Consider the following 12,542-nt stretch of genomic DNA (forward strand, 5'->3'; position numbering starts at 1 on the left):
GTAGGTATGCCAGGCTGGGTCAACATTTGAAAATCAATTAACATAACCTGTCATATCAATAGGTCAAAGAAGAAAAATCATATGATCATTTCAATAGAAACAGAAAAATCATTTGATAAAATCCAATACCCATTCATGATAAAAACTTTCAGTAAACTAAGAATAGAAGGGAACCTCCTCAACTTGATAAAGAATATCTACAAAAAGACCTTACACCTAACATTGCACTTAATGGTAAGAAGCCTGAAGCATTCCCACTAAGATCAAGAACAAGGCAAAGAAGTCCCCTCTCACCAGTGCTTTTCAACATCATATTGGAAGTTCTGGCTAATGCAATGAAGAAGACCACAAATAAAAGGTATACAGATTAGGAAAAAATAAAACTGTCTTTGTTTGCAGATGACATGATTGGCTATGTAGAAAACCCATGAGAATTAACTAAACCCTTCTCCCCACCCCTGGAGCTCAAAAGTGATTATAGCAAGATTGCAGGATCACAGTTAATATGCAAAAACCAATTGTTTTCCTACACATACTAGCAATGAAAAGTGGAATTGAAATTGAAAACATGATCCCACTCATCTTAGCACCCTATGAAAATGAAATACTTAGGTATAAATCATATAAGATCTATATGAGGAGAAATAAAAACTCCGATGAAAGAAATTAAATAACTAAGTAAAAGGAGGATATTCCATGTTCTTGGATAGGAATACTCAAGGTGTCAGCTCTTTCCAACTTGATCTGTAGATTCAATGTAATCCTAATCAAAATTCCAGCATTAGGACGCCTGAGGGGCTCAGTCAGTTAAGTGTCTGCCTTTGGCTCAGGTCATGATCCCAGTCCTGGGATTAATTCCCACATGGCATCAATCCCAGTCCTGGGATTAATTCCCGCATGGCATCGGGCTCCTTGCTCAGCAGGGAGCCTGCTTCTCCCTCTACCTGCCACTCTCCCTGCTTGTGCTCTCTCTCTGACAAATAAATAAATAAAATATTTTTAAAAAACTTTAAAAATCTCAGCATTATTTTATAGATATCAACAAATTGATTATAAAGTTTACATGGAGAGGCAGAAGACCCAGAATAGCCAAGACAATACTGAAGTAGAAGAACAAAGAGGACTGACACTACTCAACTTTTAAGTCTTACTCTAAGGCTGCAGTAATCAGACAGTGTGGTATTGGTGAAAGAATAAACAGATAGATCAATGGGACAGAATAGAGAGCCCAGAAACAGATTTACATAAATACAGTCAACTGATCTTTGACAAAGGAGCAAAGACAACACAAAGAGGCACAGATAATCTTTTTGACAAATGGTGCCAGAGCAGCTGGACATCTGCATGCAAAAAAGAAATAACCTAGGGGGGCGGAGCAAGATGGCAGAGGAGTAGGAGACCTGGATTTCCTCTCCTCTCAGGAATTCAGCTGGATAGGGATCAAACCATTCTGAACACCTACAAATTCAACAGGAGATCGAAGAAAAGAATAGCAACAACTCTCTGACCACTTTCTGGAAGGTAGGACGTGCGGAGAAGTGAATCCGAGGCGATATTCGGGAGGATAGACGGCGGGGGAGGGGCCTCCATCGGCCGCTTCTGGCAAGTGATAGAGCCACGGAGCACAAAATCGGAACTTTTAGAAGTCTGCTCCACTGAGGGATGTCACTCTGGTGGCTAAGTGGGGGTTGGAACCCTCGCGGGACAGTGTGGTCTCAGGACCCTCGGGGTCACAGAATGACCGGGGGTGCCTGAGTGCGGCAGAGCTCCCAGGTATCGGAGCGGGGAAGCTGGCTGCAGAGACGGAGCCCAGGCGCGGGCTCTCAGCTCGGGGTTGCCATAAACCGTGATCCGCAGCACAGTCGGCCACTGCTCCTCCAGCAGGGACCCAACAAGCGGCGGATCCGGGGAGACTCACCTTCCTCCCCCGGGGAGGAGAGGTGCGGGAGCGCACGGCGGGGATCTGCTGGGTTTGGAGACTCCACCCGGGGTCGGGTGCCAGAGATAGAAATGCGCGGTCACAGGCCGGGTGAGCACAGAGTGCGGCCGGAGACCAGGGAGACGGGAGTGACTGACTGCTTTTCTCTGGGGGCTCACTGAGGAGCAGGATCCCGAGTTCTTGGCTCCTCCGGGGCGGAGACTGGGAGGCTGCCATTTTCACTCTCCGCCTCCAAAGCTGTACGGAAAGCTTGCAGGGAACAAAAGCTCCGGAGAGCAAACCCGAGCAGATTACTTAGCCCGGACCGGGCAAGGGCGGGGCAATTCCGCCTCCAGCAAAGACATTTGGGAACCATGGCAACAGGCCCCTCCTCCAGAAGATCAGCGAGAACAGCCAGCCAAGACCAGGTTTACCGATCAGTGAGAACGGCAGAACTCCAGCGCTAGGGGAATACTGCACATAGAATCCATGGCTTTTTTACCATGATTCTTTAGTCTTTCAAAGTAAATTATTTTTTTTAACTGTCTTTTTTTCTTTTTTCTTTTTTTGAATTTTTCTTTTTCCCTTTTTCAACCAACATCTTATCAATCCCTTTTTTAAAAAAACATTTTTATTTTTCATTTTTAGAGTCATATTCTATCCCTTCATAGTAGTTACCCGTATTTTTGGCATATATATATAAGTTGTTCTCTCTTTAAAATTTTGACATAGTTTCTTCTAACAGATCAAAATATACTCTAAATCTCTAGTGTATGGTTTTTTTCTACTCCCCTGCCTGATCACATTCTCTCCCTTTTTTCTTTTCTTTTTTTTTTTAAATCCTCTTCTTTCTTTTTTCAAACAACTTATCAATTCCTTTTATAAATTTTTTTATAATTTCCATCTTTACAGTCATATTCCATCCCTTCATCATATCAACCCTTATTTTTGTACATATATAAGTTTTTCTTTCTTTAAAATTTTGGGAGGCACTTTCTTTTAACAGACCAAAATACACCCAAAATCTAGTGTGTGGCACTGATCTATAAACCAGCCTGATCATATCTGATCACATTCTGTTTTTGTTTTGTTTTGTTTTGTTCTGTTTTTGTTTGTTTTTATCTTTATCTTTTTCTTTTTCTTTTTTCTTTTTTTCTTTCTTTCTCTTTTTTCTCTCTTTCCCTTTCTTTTCTCACTGCTTCAGGTCTTTTCTGATTTGTTTAGAGTATATTTTCTGGGGACGTTGTTACCCTGCTAGCATTTTGTTCTCTCATTAATCTATTCTTCTCTGCACAAAATGACAAGACGGAAAAAATCACCTCAACAAAAAGAACAAGAGGTAGTACCGACTGCCAGGGACCTACTCAATACGGACATTAGTACGATGTCAGATCTAGAGTTCAGAATCATCACTTTAAAGATACTAGCTGGGCTTGAAAAAAGCATGGAATTTATTAGAGAAATCCTTTCTGGAGAAGTAAGAGAACTAAAATCTAACCAAGTAGAAATCAAAAAGGCTATTAATGAGGTGCAATCAAATATGGGGCCGCTAACTGCTAGGATAAATGAGGCAGAAGAAAGAATCAGTGAGATAGAAGACCAAATGATGGAAAATAAAGAAGCTGAGAAAAAGAGAGATAAACAACTACTGGATCACGAGGGCAGAATTCGAGAGATAAACGATACCATAAGACGAAACAACATTAGAATAATTGGGATCCCAGAAGAAGAAGAAGAAAGAGAGAGAGGGGCAGAAGGTATAATGGAGCAAATTATAGCAGAGAACTTCCCTAATTTGGGGAAGGAAACAGGCATCAAAATCCAGGAAGCACAGAGAACCTCTCTCAAAATCAATAAAAATAGGTCAACACCCCGACATCTAATAGTAAAACTACGAGTCTCAGAGACAAAGAGAAAATCCTGAAAGCAGCTCGGGAGAAGAGATATGTAACCTACAATGGTAGAAACATTAGATTGGCAACAGACTTATCCACAGAGACCTGGCAGGCCAGAAAGGACTGGCAGGACATATTCAGAGCACTAAATGAGAAAAATATGCAGCCAAGAATACTATATCCAGCTAGGCTGTCATTGAAAATTGAAGGAGAGATAAAAAGCTTCCAGGACAAACAAAAACTAAAGGAATTTGCAAACACGAAACCAGCCCTACAAGAAATATTGAAAGGGGTCCTCTAAGCAAAGAGAGAGCCGAAAAGCAACATAGACCAGAAAGGAACACAAACAATATACAGTAACAGTCACTTTACAGGCAATACAATGGCACTAAATTCCTATCTTTCAATAGTTACCCTGAATGTAAATGGGCTAAATGCCCCAATCAAAAGACACAGGCTATCAGATTGGATTAAAAAACAAGACCCATCGATATGCTGTCTGCAAGAGACTCATTTTAGAACCAAAGACACCCCCAGATTTAAAGTGAGGGGGTGGAAAACCATTTACCATGCTAATGGACACCAAAAGAAAGCTGGGGTGGCAATCCTTATATCAGACAAATTAGATTTTAAACCAAAGACTGTAATAAGAGATGAGGAAGGACACTATATCCTACTTAAGGGGTCTATCCAACAAGAAGATCTAACAATTGTAAATATCTATGCCCCTAACATGGGAGCAGCCAATTATATAAGGCAATTAATAACAAAAGCAAAGAAACACATCGACAACAATACAATAATAGTGGGGGACTTTAACACCCCCCTCACTGAAATGGACAGATCGTCTAAGCAAAAGATCAACAAGGAAATAAAGACTTTAAATGACACACTGGACCAAATGGACTTCACAGACATATTCAGAACATTCCATCCCAAAGCAACAGAATACACATTCTTCTCTAGTGCCCATGGAACATTCTCCAGAATAGATCACATCCTAGGTCACAAATCAGGTCTCAACCGGTACCAAAAGATTGGGATCATTCCCTGCATATTTTCAGACCACAATGCTTTGAAACTAGAACTCAATCACAAGAGGAAAGTCGGAATGAACTCAAATACATGGAGGCTAAAGAGCATCCTACTGAAGAATGAATGGGTCGACCAGGAAATTAAAGAAGAATTTAAAAAATTCATGGAAACCAATGAAAATGAAAACACAACTATTCAAAATCTTTGGGATACAGCAAAGGCAGTCCTAAGAGGAAAGTATATAGCAATACAAGCCTTTCTCAAGAAACAAGAAAGGTCTCAAGTACACAACCTAACCCTACACCTAAAGGAGCTGGAGAAAGAACAGCAAATAAAGCCTAAACCCAGCAGGAGAAGAGAAATAATAAAGATCAGAGCAGAAATCAATGAAATAGAAACCAAAAGAACAGTAGAACAGATCAACGAAACTAGGAGCTGGTTCTTTGAAAGAATTAATAAGATTGATAAACCCCTGGCCAGACTTATCAAAAAGAAAAGAGAAATGACCCAAATCAACAAAATCATGAATGAAAGAGGAGAAATCACAACCAACACCAAAGAAATACAAACAATTATAAGAACATATTATGAGCAACTCTATGCCAGCAAATTAGATAACCTGGAAGAAATGGATGCATTCCTAGAGATGTATCAATTACCAAAACTGAACCAGGAAGAAATAGAAAACCTGAACAGACCTATAACCACTAAGGAAATTGAAGCAGTCATCAAAAATCTCCCAAAACACAAAAGCCCAGGGCCAGATGGCTTCCCAGGGGAATTCTACCAAACATTTCAAGAAGAATTAATACCTATTCTTCTGAAACTGTTCCAAAAAATAGAAATGGAAGGAAAACTTCCAAACTCATTTTACGAGGCCACCATTACCTTGATCCCAAAACCAGACAAAGACCCCATCAAAAAGGAGAATTACAGACCAATATCCCTGATGAACATGGATGCAAAAATTCTCACCAAAATATTAGCCAATAGGATCCAACAGTACATTAAAAGGATTATTCACCACGACCAAGTGGGATTTATCACTGGGCTGCAAGGTTGGTTCAACATCCGCAAATCAATCAACGTGATACAATACATTAACAAAAGAAAGAACAAGAATCATATGATCCTCTCAATAGATGCAGAAAAAGCATTTGACAAAGTACAGCATCCTTTCTTGATCAAAACTCTTCAGAGTATAGGCATAGAGGGTACATACCTCAATATCATAAAAGCCATCTATGAAAAACCTACAGCGAATATCATTCTCAATGGGGAAAAACTGAGAGCTTTCCCCCTAAGGTCAGGAACGCGGCAGGGATGTCCACTATCACCACTGCTATTCAACATAGTATTGGAAGTCCTAGTCACAGCAATCAGACAACAAAAAGAAATAAAAGGCATCCAAATCGGCAAAGAAGAAGTCAAACTCTCACTCTTTGAAGATGATATGATACTTTACGTGGAAAATCCCAAAGACTCCACCCCAAAACTGCTAGAACTCATACAGGAATTCAGTAAAGTGGCAGGATATAAAATCAATGCACAGAAGTCAGTGGCATTCCTATACACCAACAACAAGTCAGGAGAAAGAGAAATTAAGGAGTCGATCCCATTTACAATTGCACCCAAAACCATAAGATACCTAGGAATAAATCTAACCAAAGAGGCAAAGGATCTGTACTCAGAAAACTATAAAATACTCATGAAAGAAATTGAGGAAGACACAAAGAAATGGAAAAACGTTCCATGCTCATGGATTGGAAGAACAAATATTGTGAAGATGTCAATCCTACCTAGAGCAATCTACACATTCAATGCAATCCCCATCAAAATACCATCCACTTTTTTCAAAGAAATGGAACAAATAATCCTAAAATTTGTATGGAACCAGAAAAGACCCCGAATAGCCAGAGGAATGTTGAAAAAGAAAAGCAAAGCTGGCGGCATCACAATTCTGGACTTCCAGCTCTACTACAAAGCTGTCATCATCAAGACAGTATGGTACTGGCACGAAAACAGACACATAGATCAATGGAACAGAATAGGGAGCCCAGAAATGGACCCTCAACTATATGGTCAACTAATCTTTGACAAAGCAGGAAAGAATGTCCAATGGAAAAAAGACAGTCTCTTCAACAAATGGTGTTGGGAAAATTGGACAGCCACATGCAGAAGAATGAAACTGGACCATTTCCTTACACCACACACAAAAATAGACTCCAAATGGTTGAAAGACCTCAATGTGAGACAGGAGTCCATCAACATCCTAAAGGAGAACACAGGCAGCAACCTCTTCGACCTCAGCCGCAGCAACTTCTTCCTAGAAACATCACCAAAGGCAAGGGAAGCAAGGGCAAAAATGAACTATTGGGACTTCATCAAGATAAAAAGCTTTTGCAAAGCAAAGGAAACAGTCAACAAAACCAAAAGACAACCGACAGAATGGGAGAAGACATTTGCAAATGACATATCAGATAAAGGGCTAGTATCCAAAATCTATAAAGAACTCATCAAACTCAACACCAAAAGAACAAAGAATCCAATCAAGAAATGGGCAGAAGACATGAACAGACATTTTTCCAAAGAAGACATCCAAATGGCCAGCAGACACATGAAAAACTGTTCAATATCGCTCGGCATCAGGGAAATCCAAATCAAAACCTCAATGAGATACCACCTCACACCAGTCAGAATGGCTAAAATTAACAAGTCAGGAAATGACAGATGTTGGCGGGGATGCGGAGAAAGGGGAACCCTCCTACACTGTTGGTGGGAATGCAAGCTGGTGCAGCCACTCTGGAAAACAGTATGGAGGTTCCTCAAAAAGTTGAAAATAGAGCTACCATATGATCCAGCAATTGCACTACTGGGTATTTACCCCAAAGATACAAAAGTAGGGACCCGAAAGGGTACGTGCACCCCGATGTTTATAGCAGCAATGTCCACAATAGCCAAACTGTGGAAAGAGCCAAGATGTCCATCAACAGATGAATGGATAAAGAAGAGGTGGTATATATATACAATGGAATATTATGCAGCCATCAAAAGGAATGAGATCTTGCCATTTGCAACGACGTGGATGGAACTGGAGGGTATTATGCTGAGCGAAATAAGTCAAACAGAGAAAGACATGTATCATATGACCTCACTGATATGAGGAATTCTTAATCTCAGGAAACAAACTGAGGGTTGCTGGAGTGGGGGGTGGGGTGGGAGGGATGGGATGACTGGGTGATGGACACTGGGGAGGGTATGTGCTCTGGTAAGTGCTGTGAATTGTGCAAGACTGTTGAATCTCAGATCTGTACCTCTGAAACAAATAATGCAATATATGTTAAGAAAGAAAAAAAGAAGAAGAAGAATGTAGCAGGAGGGGAAGAATGAAGGGGGGGAAATCGGAGGGGGAGAAGAACCATGAGAGACGATGGACTCTGAAAAACAAACTGAGGGTTCTAGAGGGGAGGGGGGTGGGAGGATGGGTTAGCCTGGTGATGGGTATTGAGGAGGGCATTTTCTGCATGGAGCACTGGGTGTTAGGCACAAACAATGAATCATGGAACACTATATCTAAAACTAATGATGTAATGTATGGGGATTAACATAACAATAAAAAAATTAAAAAAAAAAAAAAAGAAATAACCTAGACACAGACCTTACACCGCCCACAAAAATGAACTCAAAATGGATCAGAGACCTCAATATGAAATGCAAAGCTATAAAACTCATAGAAGATAACATAGGAGAAAATCTAGATGACCTTGGGCATGGCAATGACTTTTTAGACATAACTCCAAAGGCATGATCCATGAAAGAAATAATTGATAAGCTGGACTTCATTAAAATTAAAAACTTCTGTTTTGTGAAAGACAATGCCAAGAGAATGAGAAGACAAGTCACAGACTGAGAGCAATATTTGCAAAAGACACATCTGATAAAGGATTTATTTCCAATATACAGAAAAATTCTTAAAACTCAACAATAAGGCAACCACCCAATTTAAAAATGGGCCAAAGATCTTAACAGACCACCTCACTGCAGAAGATATATGGATAGCAAATAAGCACATGAAAAAAACGTTCTACATCATATGTCATCAGGGAAATGCAAGTTAAAACAACAATGAGATACCACTACACACTTACCAGAATGGCCAAAATGTAGAACACTGACAATACCAAATGCTGACAAGGATGTGGAGTAACAGGAATTCTCATTCATGCTGGTGGTAATGCAAAGTGGTAGAGTCATTTTGGAAGTTGGCAGTTTCTTTCTTTGTCCTTTTCTTTCTTTCTTTCTTTTTCTTTCTTCTTTCTTTCTTTCTTTCTTTCTTTCTTTTCTTTCTTTTTCTTCCTTCCTTCCTTCCTTCCTTCCTTCCTTCCTTCCTTCCTTCCTTCCTTCCTTCCTTCCTTCCTTCCTAAGGTTTTATTTATTTATTTGTCAGAGAGAGAGTAAGCACAAGCAGGGGGAGCGGCAGGCAGAGGGAGAAGCAGACTCTCCGCTGAGCAGGGAGCCCCGTGCGGGACTCCATCCCAGGATCATGACCTGAGCCAAAGGCAGACGCTCAACCGACTGAGCCACCCAGGCGTCCTGGAAGTTGGCAGTTTCTTACAAAACTAAACATACCCTTACCATACAATCCAGTAATCATACTCCTTAGCATTTACCCAAAGGAGTTTAAAACTTGTATCCACACAAAAACCTGCACAGGGATGTTTATAGCAGCTTTATTCTTAATTGCCAAAATCTAGAAACAACCAAGATGTAGTTTAGTTAGGTAAATAATAAATAAATTGTGATACATACAGACAATGGAATATTATTAGGGCTAAGAAGAAATGAGCTATCAAGCTATGAAAAAACATGGAGGAAGCTTAAATGCATATTACTAAGTGAAAGAAGCCAATCTAAAAAGGCTACATACTGTATGATTCCAACTATATGGCACTCTGGAAGAGGCAAAACTATGGAGACAGTAGAAAAGATCAGTGTTTGCCAGGGGTTAGGAGGGAAGAAGGGATGAATAGGCAGAGCACAGAGGATTTTTAGGGCAGTGAAACTAATCTGTATGATACTACAACGATAGATGCAGATACATGTCATACATTTGTCCAAATCCATAGAAGGTACAACACCAAGAGTGAATCCTCATGTCAACTATGGACTTTGAGCAATAACTATGTGCCAATGTGGGTTTATCAATGGTAACCAATGCACCACTCTGACTAGAGATGTTGATAGTGGGGAGGGGGCTACTCACATGCATGAAGAATGGGTATATGGAAAATCTCTTGTATCTTCTGCTCAATTTTGCTATGAACCTAAAACTGCTCTAAAAAATAAAGTCTATTAAAAAAATCTGAGGCACAAATGTGCTTGGCTTGTTCCAGAAATAGCAAAGAAACCACTGTGGTTTCACTCTAGTGGAAGAAAGGAATGGAAAGAGAGTCAAGGGCCAGGCCACATAAGGCGTCCCAGGCCAAAGGAAGAAGTGTGAAAATATGGGTGTTTAGAGCCATTTAGTGTCCCCTAATGATTTGTTTTTATAAACACATAATGAAATAGGAATAGTTGATGGTTATAACAATGATTGCATACATTTGAATAATATGCTCCATTTTCTAGGGAAATCTTTTAAAAATGTGTTTATCTACATCCCTGAGTGAACAGTTACCAATTTCTAATACTTGAGCACATTTTAAAAAATATCCAAGTCCCTAAAGGGCATTTCCAGCCACTCAGGTGCCATACAGCCAGGCACCATGGATAGGGGGACCCTGTCCTTCACCAAGCCTGATGCCTGGCCTCCCACCAGACTCCTACAAACTGAACACCTGCATGTGCATTGGTACTGCAAACAACCTCTGATGTCCAGTAGTTCCTCAACCACTGTTTCTAAGGAGCAGCCCAACCTGTCTGTAAAAGCCATCACCTCAAATTCTTGGAATTTCCATACCTGAAATAGATTTTTAGTCTGTTTCAAAACCGGAAGCACTGCAAGTTTCATGTTACTTTAGTTAACTCTTTAACCTAAAAAAGTAACTACCAGATGAATAGTAAGGGAGAAATTCAATGTATTCATCCTAAATATTCTAGGTTATCTTCTCATAGTTAATAAGTAAAATCAATTGTATTCTAGATGTTTCATAAATGTTGACTTCATGTTTCTGCCCACATAAATTGTTGACATTGAAATTCAGTGACCTCTGTTGCTTACTGTAAGAAGGATTCTAACCCAGAATTTTCAGCTAAAAATGTTGTAATTCAGAATTTGCTTACAGAATTGAATTAAGGTTTTTGCATTAGGGATAAACATTGTGGGAGTAATTCTGGTATACTAGGTTGGTGGTTTTGTGCAAGATGCTTAGAATACCACAGCCCTTCCTTAGAATAATTGTAAATTCTTCTGGACTGTTTCCCAGATTTGCTTGAAAAGGGTCAGAGGACAGACTGAAATTAATGACATATGAATTGTGAATCCCAATTAGAGGTGTCTTCAAAGGAATAATTAGGCTAGACTTAATAATTATGAGAAGAAAAAGCTTGGGGTAAATTACACACTGAAAGAAAAGATGTGAAACAAGGCAACTTTGGAGATTGGAGTTGATGAATATTTCAGGAAGTTATTTTTTTTTTAATCTACTTATCTTAAAGATAATATAACTTGAGTGAGACAAAGATGAATGGAGAGAGATGGTCACTGCTCTCAGATTAGGAGTCGGGGTGTGAACACGGAGGTCCTTTCTGGTGCACATGCCCTGACACTATGATTTTAGGATCCCTATTCTCTTTATGTAGGAGGACAGGATTTTTGCTTTCCCAGATAACAGTGACATTAGCAACAGGGGCAGCAAACACCTGAACTGTACTCCCCATGTAGAGTACTTGCCATATATTAATCTCTCTGTTTCATTTTCCTCATCTGTAAAGTAGGGACTCCATGACTATCGAATCCCCACAACAACCCTAGGAGGGAGGTACAGTAAGTGACTTGCTCAAGGTCATAAGCTAGGTGGTATCAGAAATCAGATTCGAACCCAGCAGCCTGACTCCGAAGCGTAAGCTCTCTCTCGTCCACTGCACTACCTGTGCCTCGGGGAGGAGAAGGGACACACGCAAAATGCCAGCTCTCCGTGCCCACTTATTTTACTGTAAACTCTCCTACACCGACGCCTCTCTTCCCTCCCTCTCTACCACCCTTAGCCTCTTAACTTGTCAAACACAACACCTTCCTTACTTTGCTCGAGTCATCCTCCTCCCCTTCTTGCCAGAAGGTTCCGGCGGGTGGAAGATGAAAGGGAGCGGACAGCGCCCGGCACAGGCATCTTGTTTTTCTTCTTGGTGCAGTCGCTAATAGTCACTGAAAATCCTTTATTAGAGGTGTGGTTAGAAGCATTCACTGAGCGCTCAGAGTAGGAACGTTTGTCAGGAATGCGAATATTAATTTACTTTCTAGGATACGTTTTTTAACCTAAGAGCCTAACCAATTCTCACACAATTCACTTCTGAGTGGAAACCTTCACCCGGCGCCTGACAACGCGGCGCCCGCCTGGAGGGGGCAGTGGCGGCCGCGGAGTGGGCCCCGCCGGCGGGTGCGGGCGGCTCGGCCATCGCTTGCTCTCGCCTGGCGCGCGGCTCTCGGCCGTGGATTAGCGCTGCTGGGGACGTGGGAGGCCGCGGGTCCCGCCCCC

General features: G+C 40.9%; 1 protein-coding gene across 1 annotated transcript in view; it reads right to left on the reverse strand.

Moving 5' to 3' along the window:
• Positions 1-12,367, reverse strand: part of ARL15 (ARF like GTPase 15) — a 552,355-nt gene extending 539,988 nt beyond the window's left edge. Inside the window, exon 1 of the mRNA XM_078066714.1 lies at positions 12,089-12,367. The gene's annotated coding sequence lies outside the window, so the exon portion shown is untranslated. The remainder of the gene's footprint in view (positions 1-12,088) is intronic.
• Between the last annotated feature and the right edge of the window lie 175 nt (positions 12,368-12,542).

The sequence above is a fragment of the Halichoerus grypus genome, chromosome 2, assembly GCF_964656455.1.
Source record: "Halichoerus grypus chromosome 2, mHalGry1.hap1.1, whole genome shotgun sequence".
Classification (NCBI taxonomy): Eukaryota; Metazoa; Chordata; class Mammalia; order Carnivora; family Phocidae; genus Halichoerus; species Halichoerus grypus.